We start from the raw sequence: 15840 nt of genomic DNA on the forward strand, positions 1-15840 counted from the left end.
GCCTCATCAGGATCAGCATCCTAATGTGTTAGTACTGTGCATACAGCTCTTTACTGAAAAGATATGATGTTAATCCTAGTGTCCTTACTAAATTTCATCTCAGGGAATTATGTTATGTGTGGCTGAATTCCTCTTTAATTACAACTAGAAAAGGTACTTCATTTCCTGCTGTAAATTTCTAGGTACATTGCTGTATCCTCTTAAATGGATGCTACATTTCTCACCAGTGGAGGCTGCATTTCAGTGGTGGATGAAGTGACTTTTTTGTTTATCTGCATTTCAACTTGTAAAGAATTTTTGCATTCTTTGAGAGGAAAGGTGCTAGGATAAACATACCACTATTATCAGGCATATTGGATTTCTTTAACCCATTGGAGATTTCTGCTACATACACTTTCTCATATATTCTAATCATTCATCTGGCAGTCTGGAGAATGGCAATATTTTAAGAAGTGATTCCATTCATTTCAATTTCAGTCAGTCCTGTGGATCACTTGTTTCTAATGAAAAGGACTGAACAGTACAGTGCAATAATGATTAGCTGCAGGGGCACGTCACGAGCAGTTTCAAGGCAAGAGGATTATCCCAATGAAAACTACTGTTTATAACAGGGGTAGGCAACCTATGGCATATGTGCCGAAGGTGGCAGGCAAGCTGATTTTCAGTGGCACTCACACTGCCCGGGTCCTGGCCACCGGTTTGGGGGGCTCTGCATTTTAATTTAATTTTAAATGAAGCTTCTTAAACATTTTAAAAACCTTATTTACTTTACATACAACAGTACTTTAGTTATATATTATAGACTTATAGAAAGAGACCTTCTAAAAATGTTAAAATGTATTACTGGCACGCGAAACCTTAAATTAGAGTGAATAAATGAAGACTCGGCATACCACTTCTGAAAAGTTGTCGACCCCTGTTTTATAACATTACTTTCAGTGGCCAGTCCCTATATACTTACAGAAATCTGTCCCTTTGCACAACCACATCCAATTCCACACACCAAAGGAGAGGCACACTTTGCCCTTTATGCTCTTATTAAAATGTATTATTTATTTATTTATTCATTCATTCTTAAGTCAGGCTTCTCAGAGATAACGGAAAAAGGGTAGATCAAAGATACTGTGCATTAGCAAAACAGATCAGTGCTTTACTTCATCCTGCCTAGCAAACTGAGTCCTTCAGGAATACAAAGAGTATCGTCACAACTTGGGGGGAGGAGGGAGGGGGCGGAGAGGGAAGAGTTGCATTATAAAAGTTCATACATAATAGCCAAGATACAGTAATTATCTTGGTTTTACAGAGTACATTTATTTTTGTGCATAAGGAACTTGTCACCTTCTGCATATTCATTAAGTCTCTTGCATTAAATGTTGTTTTAAAATGAGTCCAGTCTAATTTAACTGATAAAAATGTGATTACTAGCCCTCATTATTGTCTAATGTGGCTGGCTAATTACTTATTATATAGACTGGAAAAACCTTACTACTAATGTGTTGTTAATAAGCAGCACTCGCAGCTATGCTCTTTGTGAAGAATGTGTGTTTATACTGCATGTGGATATATCTGTCTTCTGAGTGCCCTTCACAAATTACAACTTATGCCTCCTTTCCCATTAAGTATTTTTTCATGAGGAAACACTGTACTTTTGTTATATAGCTCAGAGTCAGCCTGGAAATTTTGTCTGTGTAAGCAAAGAAAGTTTTGGTCAGGCCAGTTCTTGGAAAATAATTAGGTGCTGCTGGAAGTGGTGTTGGTGAGGCATTAGCTGGCACTATTCTGTGTGTCCAGTTCTCAGAGGTGCCAACACCAAGAAATGAAGGTCACGCTAGATCATATTTGTGAGCGCTACAAGAACACAATCAAGTAATTTTTACAGTGCCAGGGCCTATGTCAGTTTCATGCCAACTTCTGCCAGACTAAATCCAGGTGCAGGACTTCTGAGGTGAGGACAACGCTGTCACTTCTTTTATTTTAGAAGGAGTAAGAGTGGGGGCAGAATAACCCTAACAAGTGGGAATGGCTGCCTGGGAAGAGGTTAAGGGTAAGGAGACCAACAAAAACTTCAACAGCCTTTGCCCAGAGGTGCCCTAGATGAATATGACATTTCCTCATCTTTGGGTGCAGCTAGAACTGGGAGTGTTAATTTATACCTGCCTATGTCATCTTCAATGAATCTGTCTCTTACGTGACAGGTATGTTTTGGCGTTATATGTATCAGGTATGTCCTGGTTTCACAGTGGAGTGTTAAAGAGTATTTTCAACAGAGCAGATGGAAGAGCAGCAGTGATAGAATCTTTTATTGGGCGGCTCAAAAAAATTGAATTTTGAAGTGTTCTGACAAAAAAGAGGGTCACTTTTTAAAAACGTTCTGCAAAACTTTCCCACTTTTTGACCCGCTATAAACATGAGTTTAGACATTTAACCAAAAAAAAAAAAAATGAGAGAAAATTTGTGAAAAATGCCCCCCTCCCCCCTTTTTTGACCGGCTCTAATCTTTTTTAACGTTTTTATTTCTTTGCATCATAAAATGAAGGCCACAACCATTTCATATTTTATATTGGGAATGGCAACAAGTACCCATCTTATTTTGCTGCCCTCAATAATAGACTTTTCCTGCCAAGCTTTATACACTCCACTTTAAAACATAGGTTTTACATTGATATGACCTTTCTGAGTTAGAAAGTGGCAATGGGATGCTACTCCTACCTCAACCATAGCAATCGCTGAGAGCAGTGTATAGATCCACTCCATCTTTTCCATCACCTTCTGTCTCTTTCACTACCTCTCTTTTCCATACTAGTATCAATTCTGTTTTCTCATATTATTTCCTCACTTTGTCTGCCTGTGTCTTCTCAACCTGCTGGTTCACTTCTCCTTTTTCAACAAACACTCATCTGGCACGATAGTCTTTTTCCCCACCGCTATTCCCTGTTCACTCAGTAAACACACATTCCCTCATACACTCACATTTCTCTCCAACCATGTTGGAATGGTGCTGAGCCCATTAAATACCGATTAGCGCCTCCCTCCCCCTCATATTTCCTTCTCTGATTTCAGACCTTTATGACGGGAAGAATTGTGTAATACACTCTACCACGTTATTTACTCCTCAGGTAGCTCACAATGACTGAATGACTCACATTTAGTGGGAAAAGATTTCTACTGTGAGGCATATGTACCTAAGGTTCATCTACACTACCATAAACATACATGGTTTCAAGATGAAATTCAGTAAAGAAAAGTGCAAAATACTACACTGGGGGGAGCGGGGGAGGAAATCAAATGCACAAATACAATATGGAATAACTAGCTAGGCGGCAGTTCTGCTGAAAAGGATCTGGGGGATCACAAACTGAACATAAGCCAACAATGTGATTCAGTTGTGAAAAAGGCTAATGCCATTCTGGGGGGTATTAACAGGAGTGAAAGACAGAGGAGGTAATTGTCCATCCACGAGGCTTCAGCTACAGTACTGTGTCCAGTTTTGGGTGCTACACTTTAAGAAAGATGTGGACAAACTGGAGACAGTCAAGACAAGAACAACAGAAGTGATAAATGTTTTGGAAAACCTGACCTATGAGGAAAGGTTAAAAACCTAAGCATGTATATTCTTGAGAAAAGATGACTAAGGGGGAAATTTGATAACAGTCTTCAGATATTTTAATGACTTTTATAAGGAGGATGGTGAACAATTGTTCTCCATGTCCACTAAAGGTAGGACAAGAAGTAATTGACTTAATTTGTAGCAAGACAGATTCTGTTTAGATATTAGGAAAAACTTTCTAACTAGAAGGATAGTTCAGTATTGCCAAGTATAGGTTACGAAGGGAGGTTGTGGAATGCCCATCACTGGAGGTTTTTAAAAACAGTTTGGACAAAAACCTGTCAGGAACAGTCTTAGTATACTTGGTCCTGCCTCAGCATGGGTGAGGGAGTAAACTAGTGACTTCTCAAGGTTCTTTCCCAGCCCCACATCTCTACTAGACCATAGTATAGTCCTTAGCGATGATTTTAAAAACCTAAGGTATTAAAGTCAAACTCCTAAATCCATATTTAGGAATCTAATTAAATGTCCTCATTTTCAAAAATGCTGAACACCTAGTAGCTCCCACTGAATTTAGCAGGTGCTCAGCACTTTTGAAAATCAGGTCACTTATTTAGCTGTCTTGATGTGGGTTTAGAAGACTAACTTTAGGCTCCTAACTTTTGAAAACTGTAGCTATTAGCCCTGTGCAGGATTGACACCCATATTTCTGGGGTTACATGTCCCAAACTACGATGATGGTCATGACTGCTGCTTATCATCTGCAACTACCATTGATTTCCAAGTGACTTTCAGACGCTTAGCAACTCTCTTCATGAGGCTTGTGTATAATCCAGGATGCCATTCCCATCGTTTTAGCATGACAAAGATTAAAAAAAAAAAAAAAGGATAACTTCAAAGGTCAGTTTTTGAACGTCCTCGCCTTTAAAAAAAAGACTTAATGGCATTAAAAAACTGTTATGGTTGATTATAAAACAATAAAATTTAATTAATAATAATAAATGTTTATAGTGGAGCAGCTGGTGCCAGTTTTCCTTAGCACATCTTGGTACTCATTAAACTCTTCAGTTTTGGATAGCAATCCCAGTTATCAAGCTGAGAAAGGCAATTTTCCAAAACTGACATTTTGCTCCTTGGCAAACTTTCCTTTTGCTTTGGGGCTGTCATGTTTTGCTTCTGATGGGCTGTCCATATTATTCTGTCTTCTAGGACCTTCATTTTAAAAATCCTTGATTATAAATAATTACTTGTCTCTAGCCATCTGTGAATAAAGTCCATTGTAAATTATCGGAATTGCACACAGGACCACGTTGGAAAATACTGCTGTTTTCTGGGGAATGTGAGAAAATATGATTTGACCTAAGAGTCATGCGAAGTAGCTCAACACAGCTATTTCCTGTGAGATGTATTCACATTAAAATGGGATTTTTTAAAATGATTTAGGCCCTAAGAAACCATCATTTCTTTTTATTATCAAATATGTCTCTTAACTTTATATAAATAGTGGTCCTATAACAGCATAATAAATGGATTTCAGGGTTAATGCAAATGAATTTGTAATTTACCGGTGTGATGTCACTTGATCTTTGAAATTCAGGGTTAAGTTTAGAGGTGAAAGCAACAAGGGTGATGTCATGGTGGGTGTGTGCCCACATCATCCATCATCTGATCGGAAGGATGGGGTAGACGAGGCTTTCTTCAGACAACTAACTGAAGTTTCTTGATCACAGGCCCTGGTTCTAATTGGGGACTTCAATCACCCTGACATCTGCTGGGAGAGCAATACAGCAGTGCACAGACAATCCAGGAAGTTTTTGGAGAGTGTACAACTTCCTGGTACAAGTGCTGGAAGAACTAACTGAGGCTGTGCTCCTCTTGACCTGCTGCTTACAAACAGGGAAGAATTGGTAGGGGAAGTAGGAGTGGGTGGCAACCTAGTCAGCAGTGACCATGAGATGGTTGAGTTCAGGATCCTGACAAAAGGAAGAAAGGGGAGTAGCAAAATATGGACCCTGGACTTCAAAAAAGCAGACTTTGACTCCCTTAGGGAACTGATAGGCAGGATCCCGTGGGAGGTTAATATGAGGGGGAAAGGAGTCCAGGAGAGCTGGCTGTATTTTAAAGAAGCCTGAGGGCACAGGAACAAACCATACCGATGTGCACAAATATGGCAGGTGACCAGCTTGGCTTAACAGTGAAATCTTCGGTGAGCTTAAACTCAAAAAGGAAGCTTACAAGAAGGGGAAATTTGGACAGATGACTAGGGAGGAGTATAAAAATACTGCTCGAGCGTGCAGGGATGTAATCAGGAAGGCCAAGGCACAACTGGAGTTGCAGCTAGCAAGGGATCTGAAGGGTAACAAGAAGGGTTTCTACAGGTATGTTAGCAACTAGAAGGTGGTCAGGGAAAGTGTGGGACCCTTAGTGAATGGGGGAGGCAACATAGTGACAGATGATGTGGAAAAAGCTGAAGTACTCAATGCTTTTTTTGCCTTGGTCTTCACAGACAAGGTCAGTTCCTAGACTGCTGCACTGGGCAATACAGTATGGGGAGGAGGTGAGCAGCCTTCAGTGGTGAAAGAACTGGTTAAGGACAGATTAGAAAAGCTGGACATGCACAAGTCCATGGGTCCAGATCTAATGCATCCAAAGGTTCTGAGGGAGTTGACTGATGTGATTGCAGAGCCACTGGCCATTATCTTTGAAAATTTGGGGTGATCGGGGAGGTCCCGGACAATTGGAAAAAGGCAAATATAGTGCCCATCTTTAAAAAAGGGAAGAAAGAGAACCCAAGGAACTACAGACCGGTCCTCCTCACCTCAGTCCCTGGAAAAATCATGGAGCAGGGTCTCAGGAATCCATTTTGAAGCACTTGGTGGAGAGGAAGGTGATCAGGAACGTCAACATGGATTCACCAAAGGCAAGTCATGCCTGACCAACCTGATTGCCTTCTATGATGAGAATACTGGCTCTGTGGATATGGGAAAAGTAGTAGATGTGATATATCTTGACTTTAGCAAAGCTTTTGATACGGTCTCCCGCAGTATTCTTGCCAGCAAGTTAAAGAAGTATGGATTGGATGAATGAACTGTAAGGTGGACAGAAAGCTGGCTAGATCGTCGGGCTCAATGGGTAGTGATCAATGTCTCAATGTCTAGTTGGCAGCCGGTATCAAGCGGTGTGCCCCAGGGTTCGGTCCTGTGGCTGGTTTAGTTCAACATCTTTATTAATGATCTGGATGATGGGATGAATTGCATCCGCAGCAAGTTCGCAGATTACACTAAACTGGAGGGAGAGGTAGATACGGTGGAGGGTAGGGATAGGGTCTAGAATGACCTAGACAAATTGGAGGATTGGGCCAAAAAAAATCTGATGGGGTTCAACAAGGGCAAGTGCACTGCTACAGGCTGGGGACCAGCTGGCTAAGCAGCAGTTCTAAAGAAAAGGACCTGGGAATTACAATGGATGAGAAGCTGGATAAGAGTCAGCAGTGTGCTCTTATTGCCAAGAAGGCCAATGGCATATTGGGCTGTATTAATAGGAGCATTGCCAGCAGATCGAGGGAAGTGATTATTCTCCTCTATTCGGCATTGGTGAGGCCACACCTGGAGTGTTGTGTCTAGTTTTGGTCCCCCCCACTAGAGAAGGGATGTGGACAAATTAGAGAGAGTCCAGCGGAGGGCAACAAAAATGATTAGCAGGCTTGGGCACATGAGTTACGAGGAGAGGCCAAGAGAACTGGGGTTATTTAATCTGCAGAAGAGAAGAGCGAGGGGGGATTTGATAGCAGCCTTCAACTACCTGAAGAGGGGTTCCAAAGAGGATGGAGCTAGACTGTTCTCAGTGGTGGCAGATGACAGAATAAGAAGCAATGGTCTCAAGTTGCAATGGCGTGGGAGGTCTAGGTTGAATATTAGGAAACACTATTTCACTAGGAGGGTGGTGAAGCACTGAAATGGGTTACCTAGGGAGGTGGTGGAATCACCATTCTTAGAGGTTTTTAAGGCCCAGCTTGACAAAGCTCTGGCTGGGATGACTTAGTTGGTGTTGGTCCTGCTTTGAGTAGGGGATTGGACTAGATGACCTCCTGAGATCTCTTCCAACCCTAATATTCTATGATTCTATGATCCTGTCACAACTGTGACTTATGAAAATCTGCTGATTGCAGCCAGGGGCACATTAACACCTGTCAGTCTCTCCTACTGCCATCTGAATGTTGAGGGGCTATAATGTGCTCTTGCAATTTTTTGGTAAATTCATAAGAAAATTCAGTCCAAACATCAAGGTGATTCACAGGAAGTGTTTCAATATGAGGTTGTGTTAGACCAACTGTCAGCTGCATCTAAATGAACTGATAATGCATAGTCACAGGTTGGAAGAATTAGCTGAGAAACCTTGAGCCTGATTCTGCTCACAGTTACACTCATGTAAATCAGGCTTAACTCCATTGAAGTAAACCCAGGGAGGAAAGGGCCTGTGAATGTCAAACTGCCTAGTCATCTCCTTGATATTGTTTTATGTCAATATATTTAACTGATCATGTATGTATTACTTGCCATCTCACATTAAAATATAAATGAAAATGTCAATCAAAGAAAAGATGTGATTTCAATTGAGTATTAATGAACTGAAGTTTGTGCAAAGAGGCAAACAGGTTCATAAAACAAGTGACTAAATCAAATTCCTGGTAGGAAAAAAAGTCTTAACTGGAGACATAGAAAAACGTGTCCTATTTAACAGTGTCCTATTTGATCAAAAGGAGAGGCAACTTGAATTCTTCAAGATATTTTGTCCTTATGGGTGCTCCACCATAGGATACATGTGTGATCATGTGCTCTCCATTGGAAAAAGCAAAGCAGTGTCCATAGGCCCATGCCTGTATGAGCAGTACCTTGTGATTCTAAACAAGGGCATATAAGGTTGTGTGGAACCACCGCCACTCTGTTCCTTCGCAACCGCGAAGCAGAGCCTTCACAGCTGAGGGGAAGGAGGGTGGGAGGTGGAACACTCATAGGGATAAAACATCTTGACAAACTCAAGTTACTGTAAGGTAAGTAACTTCTCCATCTTCTTCAAGTATACATCCCTATGGGTGCTCTACCATAGAAGATCCCCATGCAGTAACTCAGTGTCAAGGTGTGTGCTTAGGAATCAAGTCCAAGATGGTTCGGAGGACTGCCTCACCAAAAGGTGGTAATATCCCTGGAAGCAGGAATGATGGCATTATCCTTGGAAAAGGTATGAATGGAAGACCAAGTTTCAGTCCTATAGATTTCTGTCATAGGAATATCTTTCAGTAGCACCACAAATGTGGACTGAGCTCTATGGAATGTGCTGTCACCCTCTGAAGGGGATGCATCCCAGTGGATTCATAACAGGATAAAATGCCACCCAAAACCTACTTTGATAAACTTTGAGTGGAAATTGGTTGTCCTTTCATCCTCTTTGCAAATGACACAAATAATCTGGGAGAGACCCAGAAGATATTAGTCATGTCCAGGTAGAAGGTGAGAGCTTTTCTGACATCTAGTGTATGTAGGCTGGTTTCCACTCTGAAAGCATGAGGCTTTGGATAGAACACTGACAGACAGATCTCTTGATAATATGGTATTCCAAACAGACCTTAGGGAGGAAGTGATGATGGGGATACAGTGTAACCTTATCTCTATAGACGGCGGGTGGGTCATCCATGAAAGCACAGAGGTCTTCCATTCATCTAACTGTAGTGATGGCAATGAAGTCTTCCAGGAGAGGGGGAGGAGAGAACAGGTAGCCATCGGTTCAAAGGAGAGTTTTCTCAGGGCAGTAAGGGCCAAATTAAGGTCCCACTCGAAGTCCGAGTTCTGTACAAGGGGAAACAAATTGTGTGAGCCCCTGAAGAACCTGTCCATAGTGGAATGGGCAAAAACTGAGAAGCCCTCAGTGGGTGAATGGAAGACTGTGATAGCAGCCAAATGTAGTCTGACTAACCTCATTGATAGACTTTGTGTCTTTAAATCCAATCATAGTCTAGGATTTTGGAGAGCAGAACTTCTGAGGCTTGAGAAGAGTGAAGAGAACAGAAGGCATGCAAGCATTTCCACTTCTGACGGTAAGTTCTGTGAGTACTAGGTTTCCTGCTAGACAGGAGAACTGACTGGACCTTATCCAAACGTGTTAGCTCCATATTCGGGAACCATTTAGGAACCATGCTCTCAAGTTCAAGGAGGAGGACCTGGGATGGATCAGGGTCCCCAAGTTCTGCAACAGGAAATCCTTCCTGAAAGGAAGGTTGAGAGGCATTGCCACAGAGAGGTGAAGAAGGTTTGAGTATCACACTGGTCTTGGCCAGGACTGCGCTATAAGGATAACCACTCTAAAGATAATCACTCTTTCCTGACACAGTTTGAGGATTAGCAATAAAAGTAAGCATACCATAGGGTATGGGAACACAGTGTTATCAGAGCATCTCCCAATGAGTTATACGTCCAGTATATAACTGTGGAGCAGAAAAGGTGGCATTTTATGTTGTTCAGGGTTAATATAATTCACTGCTGCCCTTTTTGTTCAGTATTATCCTGGTGGAGTGGCCCTATATAGTGTGAAGGAAGTGTTGACAAGCATATCAAACTGCTCCAGGATGTTGATGTGGAGTGTGACCTCTTGTGCAGGCCATTTACTATGGGCTGTGGCCCCTTGGAAGTGAGCCCCTCACCACAAAAGAGAAGTATCTGTTGTGAGGATTTTTGAGGCTGGGGGATGTGAGAATGAGGTTCCCATGTAGACCTTCAGTGGGTCCTTCCATCAAATCAGAGAGTCCAGAACCTTCTAAGATACTGCAGTGCTTTTGGAGAGACTGTCTGTTTAGGTTTTACATAGTCCTTTACATAGTACATTAGTCATGCTTGAAGGCAACTGACATGCAGTTTTGCATGCGGTATGATGAACACGGAAGTCAACATGTGGCCAATGAGTTGCAGGCAAGTCCTTGCAGTTGTTTATGGGCCACTTTTATTGTCGAGATTTGACTGGATAGACTAGAGAATCTCTCTTCTGGGAGATAGGCTCTGGCTGTTAGGGAGTCTAAAGTGGCTCCTATTAAGTCTATTTTTGGACTGGGGTCTATGTAGACATTTTCCAATTGATGCGAAGGTCCAGAGACTGAAATAGGGCTCGGGGTTGCTGACTGGACCTTTAGAGCTGATTGACTCCCAAGCAGCCAACTGTCCAGGTGTCAGAATATTGCTATGCCCCACTGATGTCAACGGGCCACCACTGCTGAGAGAAGCTTTGTAAGGACCCTTGGGGCCATGGAGAGCTTAATGAAAAGGACCCAGTACTGGAAGCGTTCTGAGTCAATTATGAAACACAGGAAATGTTTGTGGGATGAGTGAATAGCTACATGGAAGTAGGCATCCTGGAGGTTGAGGGCAATGAGCCAGTCTCCTGGATCTAAGAATGGGATTATAATGGCTATCATCATCATCATGCTGAAGTGCTCAGAAAGAATATAGGCATTCAGGTTTCTGAGGCTGAAGATCGGTCTCCATCTTCTGCTGCTCTTGGGAACTAGGAAATAGTTGGAATAAAACCCTCTTCCGAAAAACTTTGGGGAAACCAGTTCAATCACTCCCAAGAGTATGAGAAACTGGATCTCTTGTTTTAAGAGCTCTTCATGAGATGGGTCCCTGAAAATGAAAGGGAAAACAGAGCCTCATTGATTGGGAGGGCATTTTCCCATGCGGGGTGATATTTAAAAAGTCCTCCAAGGATGTTGAAACTCATGGACCTCTTCTAATGGTATATAGAAAGATTCTGACAGCTATTTCATGAGGTTTTGGAAGGTCTGAAAGTTGTTGGTGTAAGAATATGGAGAAAACATTACAGCATTACTTGGGGATGAAGAGGATTTCACTGATGGGGGCAAGCTTTCCTCAGTTTGTGGGCCCTGCTGTTTTTGAGTGCCTCCCGATGCTTAAGGGGCATAAGGTACCAGACGGCAATCATGCAGTACTGAAGGTTGATCAGATGGTGATTGTGAGCGATGTGGTACCAGAAGATATTGGGGTCTCTTTCTAGCTGGTACCCTATAAAATTTTCACCAAGGTGACACCAGGGATTCCAGTAAGCCCACTGAGGAGGTGGATAGGGAGTCCCCACAGATACTCATAACCCCCGGGATCTAGGACATCTGATGGGATCTGGAAAATCCTCTTCAGAATACTGGATTAGAGGGATGTGGTGGTGTGGTGCTGAAAGAGAGACCTGTACTGAGACCTCCAAGTCCTCAGGGCTGAAAGGGGGAGCATCAGATATAGGTGTCAGTATCAAAGTCTGGAGGTCTGATGGGAATTCAGTCTGGCAGGATGTCTGTTGCAAGTATTTGAACAGTACTGGACAAGGGGCTTTGACAGAGGTCCATAGCAAGGTAGACTCCAGTTCCTTTGGCATGAAAAGGACCTCTAGTGAAAGAAATCTGGAGTGTACTGGAGAGCTATGGTATCCAGAAGTCTGATTTGGAACTGGAGTTTGGGGTGCGATCAGTACTGAGATGGTGAGTGTGGTATTGCATAGGCTTATAGAGGAACTTCTCTGACCTCAGAGCTCTGGTGCAAAGAAGATGACGGTATCGAAGCATGAATAGGATGCCTGAGTGCATCTCAGTGCCAAAAGATAGACGGCTCCCTGACAATGTCTATAAGAATACTTCTTCACATGCTGCTTCTTGTGTACTACTGGAGGCTTGGTAGTGGAACCAGACGGCGCCTCAGCTGTATTCTTTGAGGGATGTGAGATCTCTTTAGAGTTGGATTTATGGGGTGACTTACTTTTCTCCCTTGTTTCCCTACTATAGGAAATCGGCTTCTTCTACTTAGATGTCCTAGCCTCTGAAGGTGCTGCTGGAGCTGCAAGAGCCACTGGAGTGACCTGGGATATTGATGCCAATGTATTGGGGTTGGGGAGCAGACAAAGATAGGGCTAGTGAGCATTCCATTAGAAGGAGCTTCAGTCTAGCCTCTGTGCCTTTTTGAGACGGGTCTTTAAACACCAGACAGACTTATACTTTGACAGGGCATAGGTTCCTCCGAGGTAGCTCGAATGTCCATAACTATGTGGCAGATCTGGCAGGGCTTAAACCTTGGAATCTTTGGCATAACCCATAGTACGGGGGAAACACCCCTTCCAAACACAATTGTGTTGAAACTAAAGAAAAGTATCTAAACAAAATAAAGGGGCGGGGGGAAAAAGAGGCACTTCTCTGCGGAAGAATGGGGCCACTAATTTGAACAGGAGTTCAGCTCCTAAACTCAATTCTCTTGGTTGGAAGGACTCCACAGGATCCCAGAACATCAGGGGAAGTGGTTGGAGCCATCTCAGAGACTATGGGGACATAGCAGGACAGGTCATGAGGACTCTGTTTTTGCCTCCAGCAAACCACATGGCAGTCCATAAGGGCCACTTTCCTAAAGCAGAAAACGGCTGGAGCTATCCACAGAGTCTGGGGTGGATGCCAGAGAGTACATGATGGCCTTGCCCCGTACTTGCCACAGGTATCGTTCGACACTCAGGACAAATGGAGGAGTCTCCTGATTGTCTAGATATTTTTTGTTTTAACCTCTCATGTTGTAAACTTTTCCGAGTCAGTTTAGGACAGCAATTCTCAAACTTTAGCAACCCGAGGACCTCCATTTTGATTTAAAATTTTTCACGGACCCCCAAATTACCCCGCTCAGCCACAGGCCCTGCTCCCATTCCACCCATTTCCCTCAAGGCAGCACCCCCTCCCCACCTCTTCCCCTCCTCTTTCCTCCCTTGAGCATGCCCTGTCTCCGCTCCTCCCCCACCCTCCCAGCACCCTTGGCATGCAGGAGGTGATGGAAGGGAGGAGTTGGGGGGAGGAGTTGAGGGAGGGATGGGGAGGAGTTGATCAGCAGTGAGTCCATTGCATCAGTTCTGTGAATCTCAAATAAAGTCAGTCAGTGTGACGGGGCACTCTACCCATCACTAGAATGTCATCTTCTCCTGGCCTGTTTGGGGATTATTTTTGCAAGGTCAATGCACTTCCCATTGTTTCAGGCCGTCTCTCGGCCTCTATCTGTAGCCCCTGTCTCACTTCATGAGCTGCTGCTGCCTCTTCATGACTCGGCCCTCCGGCCAGGTCATTATATGCATTTCCCCCTTCTGGGGGTACCAAAGTCTTTTTTCAGCAATCTTAAGCAGTCTTCCCACTCACCACCCCATGGTGCCATATCCTCAGTGGCTGGTAAGGGAACCCAGACCTGCCCTCTTCTCTGTGTTTCAGCTCAGGGACCCTCTAGTCAGCAGCCAAGGTCTATTCCAGAACTTACTGCCTTTCTCTGATCCCTTTCCTGACCATTTGGCACGCCTTCCTCCCAGAGAGTAACTGTAGGATACCTGTCTCTGCAGCCTCCAGATATTCCTACTTTCTCTCAGGGAGTGACTACACACTTTCCCAGCAGACTCCTCTACTTCCAATTTCCTGTCCAGCTCCTTCCTCCCCAGCTGGGCTCCCTCCCTGAGTCAGGGGATTGCTTAGCCACCCACTTCTTCTCAGTTGTGGCCTGTCGGGCTAATTAGCTCCCTTCTCATTATACATTAACCCTCTCATAGCCAGTGTGGGGTGAATACCCCATCACAGTCAGACTCAGGTTTGATGAATGAAGTCATTAAGCAACCTTGTTAAAAAACCAAAACAAAACAAAACAAAAAAAGTCAGAGCCAGCCCTGCCTGGCTTGAAAACAATGAAAATGATAATGTAGGAGACACACTCAGAAAAACAGCACTAGACTAAAAGTGGTGTTGGAAGTCAGCATGGAGGCGATAATATGTGGAAATCTTGTAAAGTATTTAGTTGCATTATGCCTATGGAATTGCTAATATTATTATACCCTCATTTTCATGTTCTCAAAAATCATTCACAGTTTTTTTTTTAAATCAAAATTAAACAGAATGCAGAAATTGTCTCCTAAAAACAGCATGGCCCTCAAAATAAAGAAAGTATAAGCAATAGAAATTGTTGAAGTCAGTAAAAAAAAAAAGGTAGGGACAATTCTTTCAATTACTCTGTTAATAAGAATTATACATCTACTGTACCAGAGCACATCCAGCGTCGTGACTAGTGGAAAATTGCTTGTTAATCACATAGGAATGACTGACTTTCCAATTCAGTTGCATCACAGCTTCTATTGACTAGAAAAAAATTCTACTTCAAATCACTGACTACAGTTTATAATAGTAATAATCCCTTCAAAAATCTATCATTACTGCACTTAATGACTGCTTTGCTGGAGCACTAAAGGCTTTCAACATCATATCGGTCCGTTAGCTGTCAAATCAGTCATTAGCTGCTGGCAGTGGACCATCCTGTAATGATCACTGGTTAACCCTTTCATTGAAGAGGTCATCATTGTAAAGAAATGTGTATCTTAACTACAAATTGGGTGTACACATTTAAGATTAAAGATTGTACAAATAGCAGTGTTACTATTGTGTCACTTCCCTCCATCAATCAAAACATTTGACAGAGAATAGAACAAAAGATGCTGATTGCCGATGGGTGTTGACATCATTATTGCAAAATTCTACACACTCACTCACACAGGTGGGTAATAGTGCTTTTTCACTAAGGAGTAAACTGTCAGATTTTTTTTTAAATTACCCCTTAGTACAAATGAAAAGGGGGTGTGTGTATTTGGTACCTAGTAATGTAAATGTTCATGACCATTCTTCAAGCTTCAGTGAGACTGAAGAAGTTGTTGAACTGGTTGATGAAGAAAGAAGGAGATTAATCAACTGTAGGTAAATCTCACATCTCTGTTTTTGTGATAAACCAATAGGTACTGGAAAAACAACGAGGAGTCCAGTGGCACCTTAAAGACTAACAGATTTATTCTGGCATAAGCTTTCGTGGGTAAAACCCCACACTTCTTCAGATGCATGAAGTGAAAATTACAGATACAAACATAAATATACTGGCATATGAAGAGAAGGAAGGTATCAGGACATAGACTCTCCTACACCAACTATCTCATTGAAGGTGATGGTATGTGCTCCTCCAGCTCTCTTGTTTCACAAGGAATTTAAACAGATCCGTACAGTGATCTGAATTATGATTCCACTCTGACATCTGACAAACCTTGTGTGAATCTGCTTCCTGCAGAAATACAGGCTAGGTCTGTACCCTACTATTATTAACCTTGACATGAGGAAAAACAACCTTCTTTAAATTCATAATGTTCTCAACCAGAGTCTAGTGTGTGCTCAGTAGTAAAGGGCAAACGAAAGCCTCCCT

General features: G+C 42.7%; 1 protein-coding gene across 1 annotated transcript in view; it reads right to left on the reverse strand.

Annotated features, from left to right (window-relative positions):
- CNTNAP2 (contactin associated protein 2) overlaps positions 1-15840 on the reverse strand; it is a 1643672-nt gene that overhangs the window by 329295 nt on the left and 1298537 nt on the right. The gene's annotated exons all lie outside the window — the stretch shown is intronic.

This window comes from Malaclemys terrapin, chromosome 2, assembly GCF_027887155.1.
Source record: "Malaclemys terrapin pileata isolate rMalTer1 chromosome 2, rMalTer1.hap1, whole genome shotgun sequence".
Taxonomy (NCBI): Eukaryota; Metazoa; Chordata; order Testudines; family Emydidae; genus Malaclemys; species Malaclemys terrapin.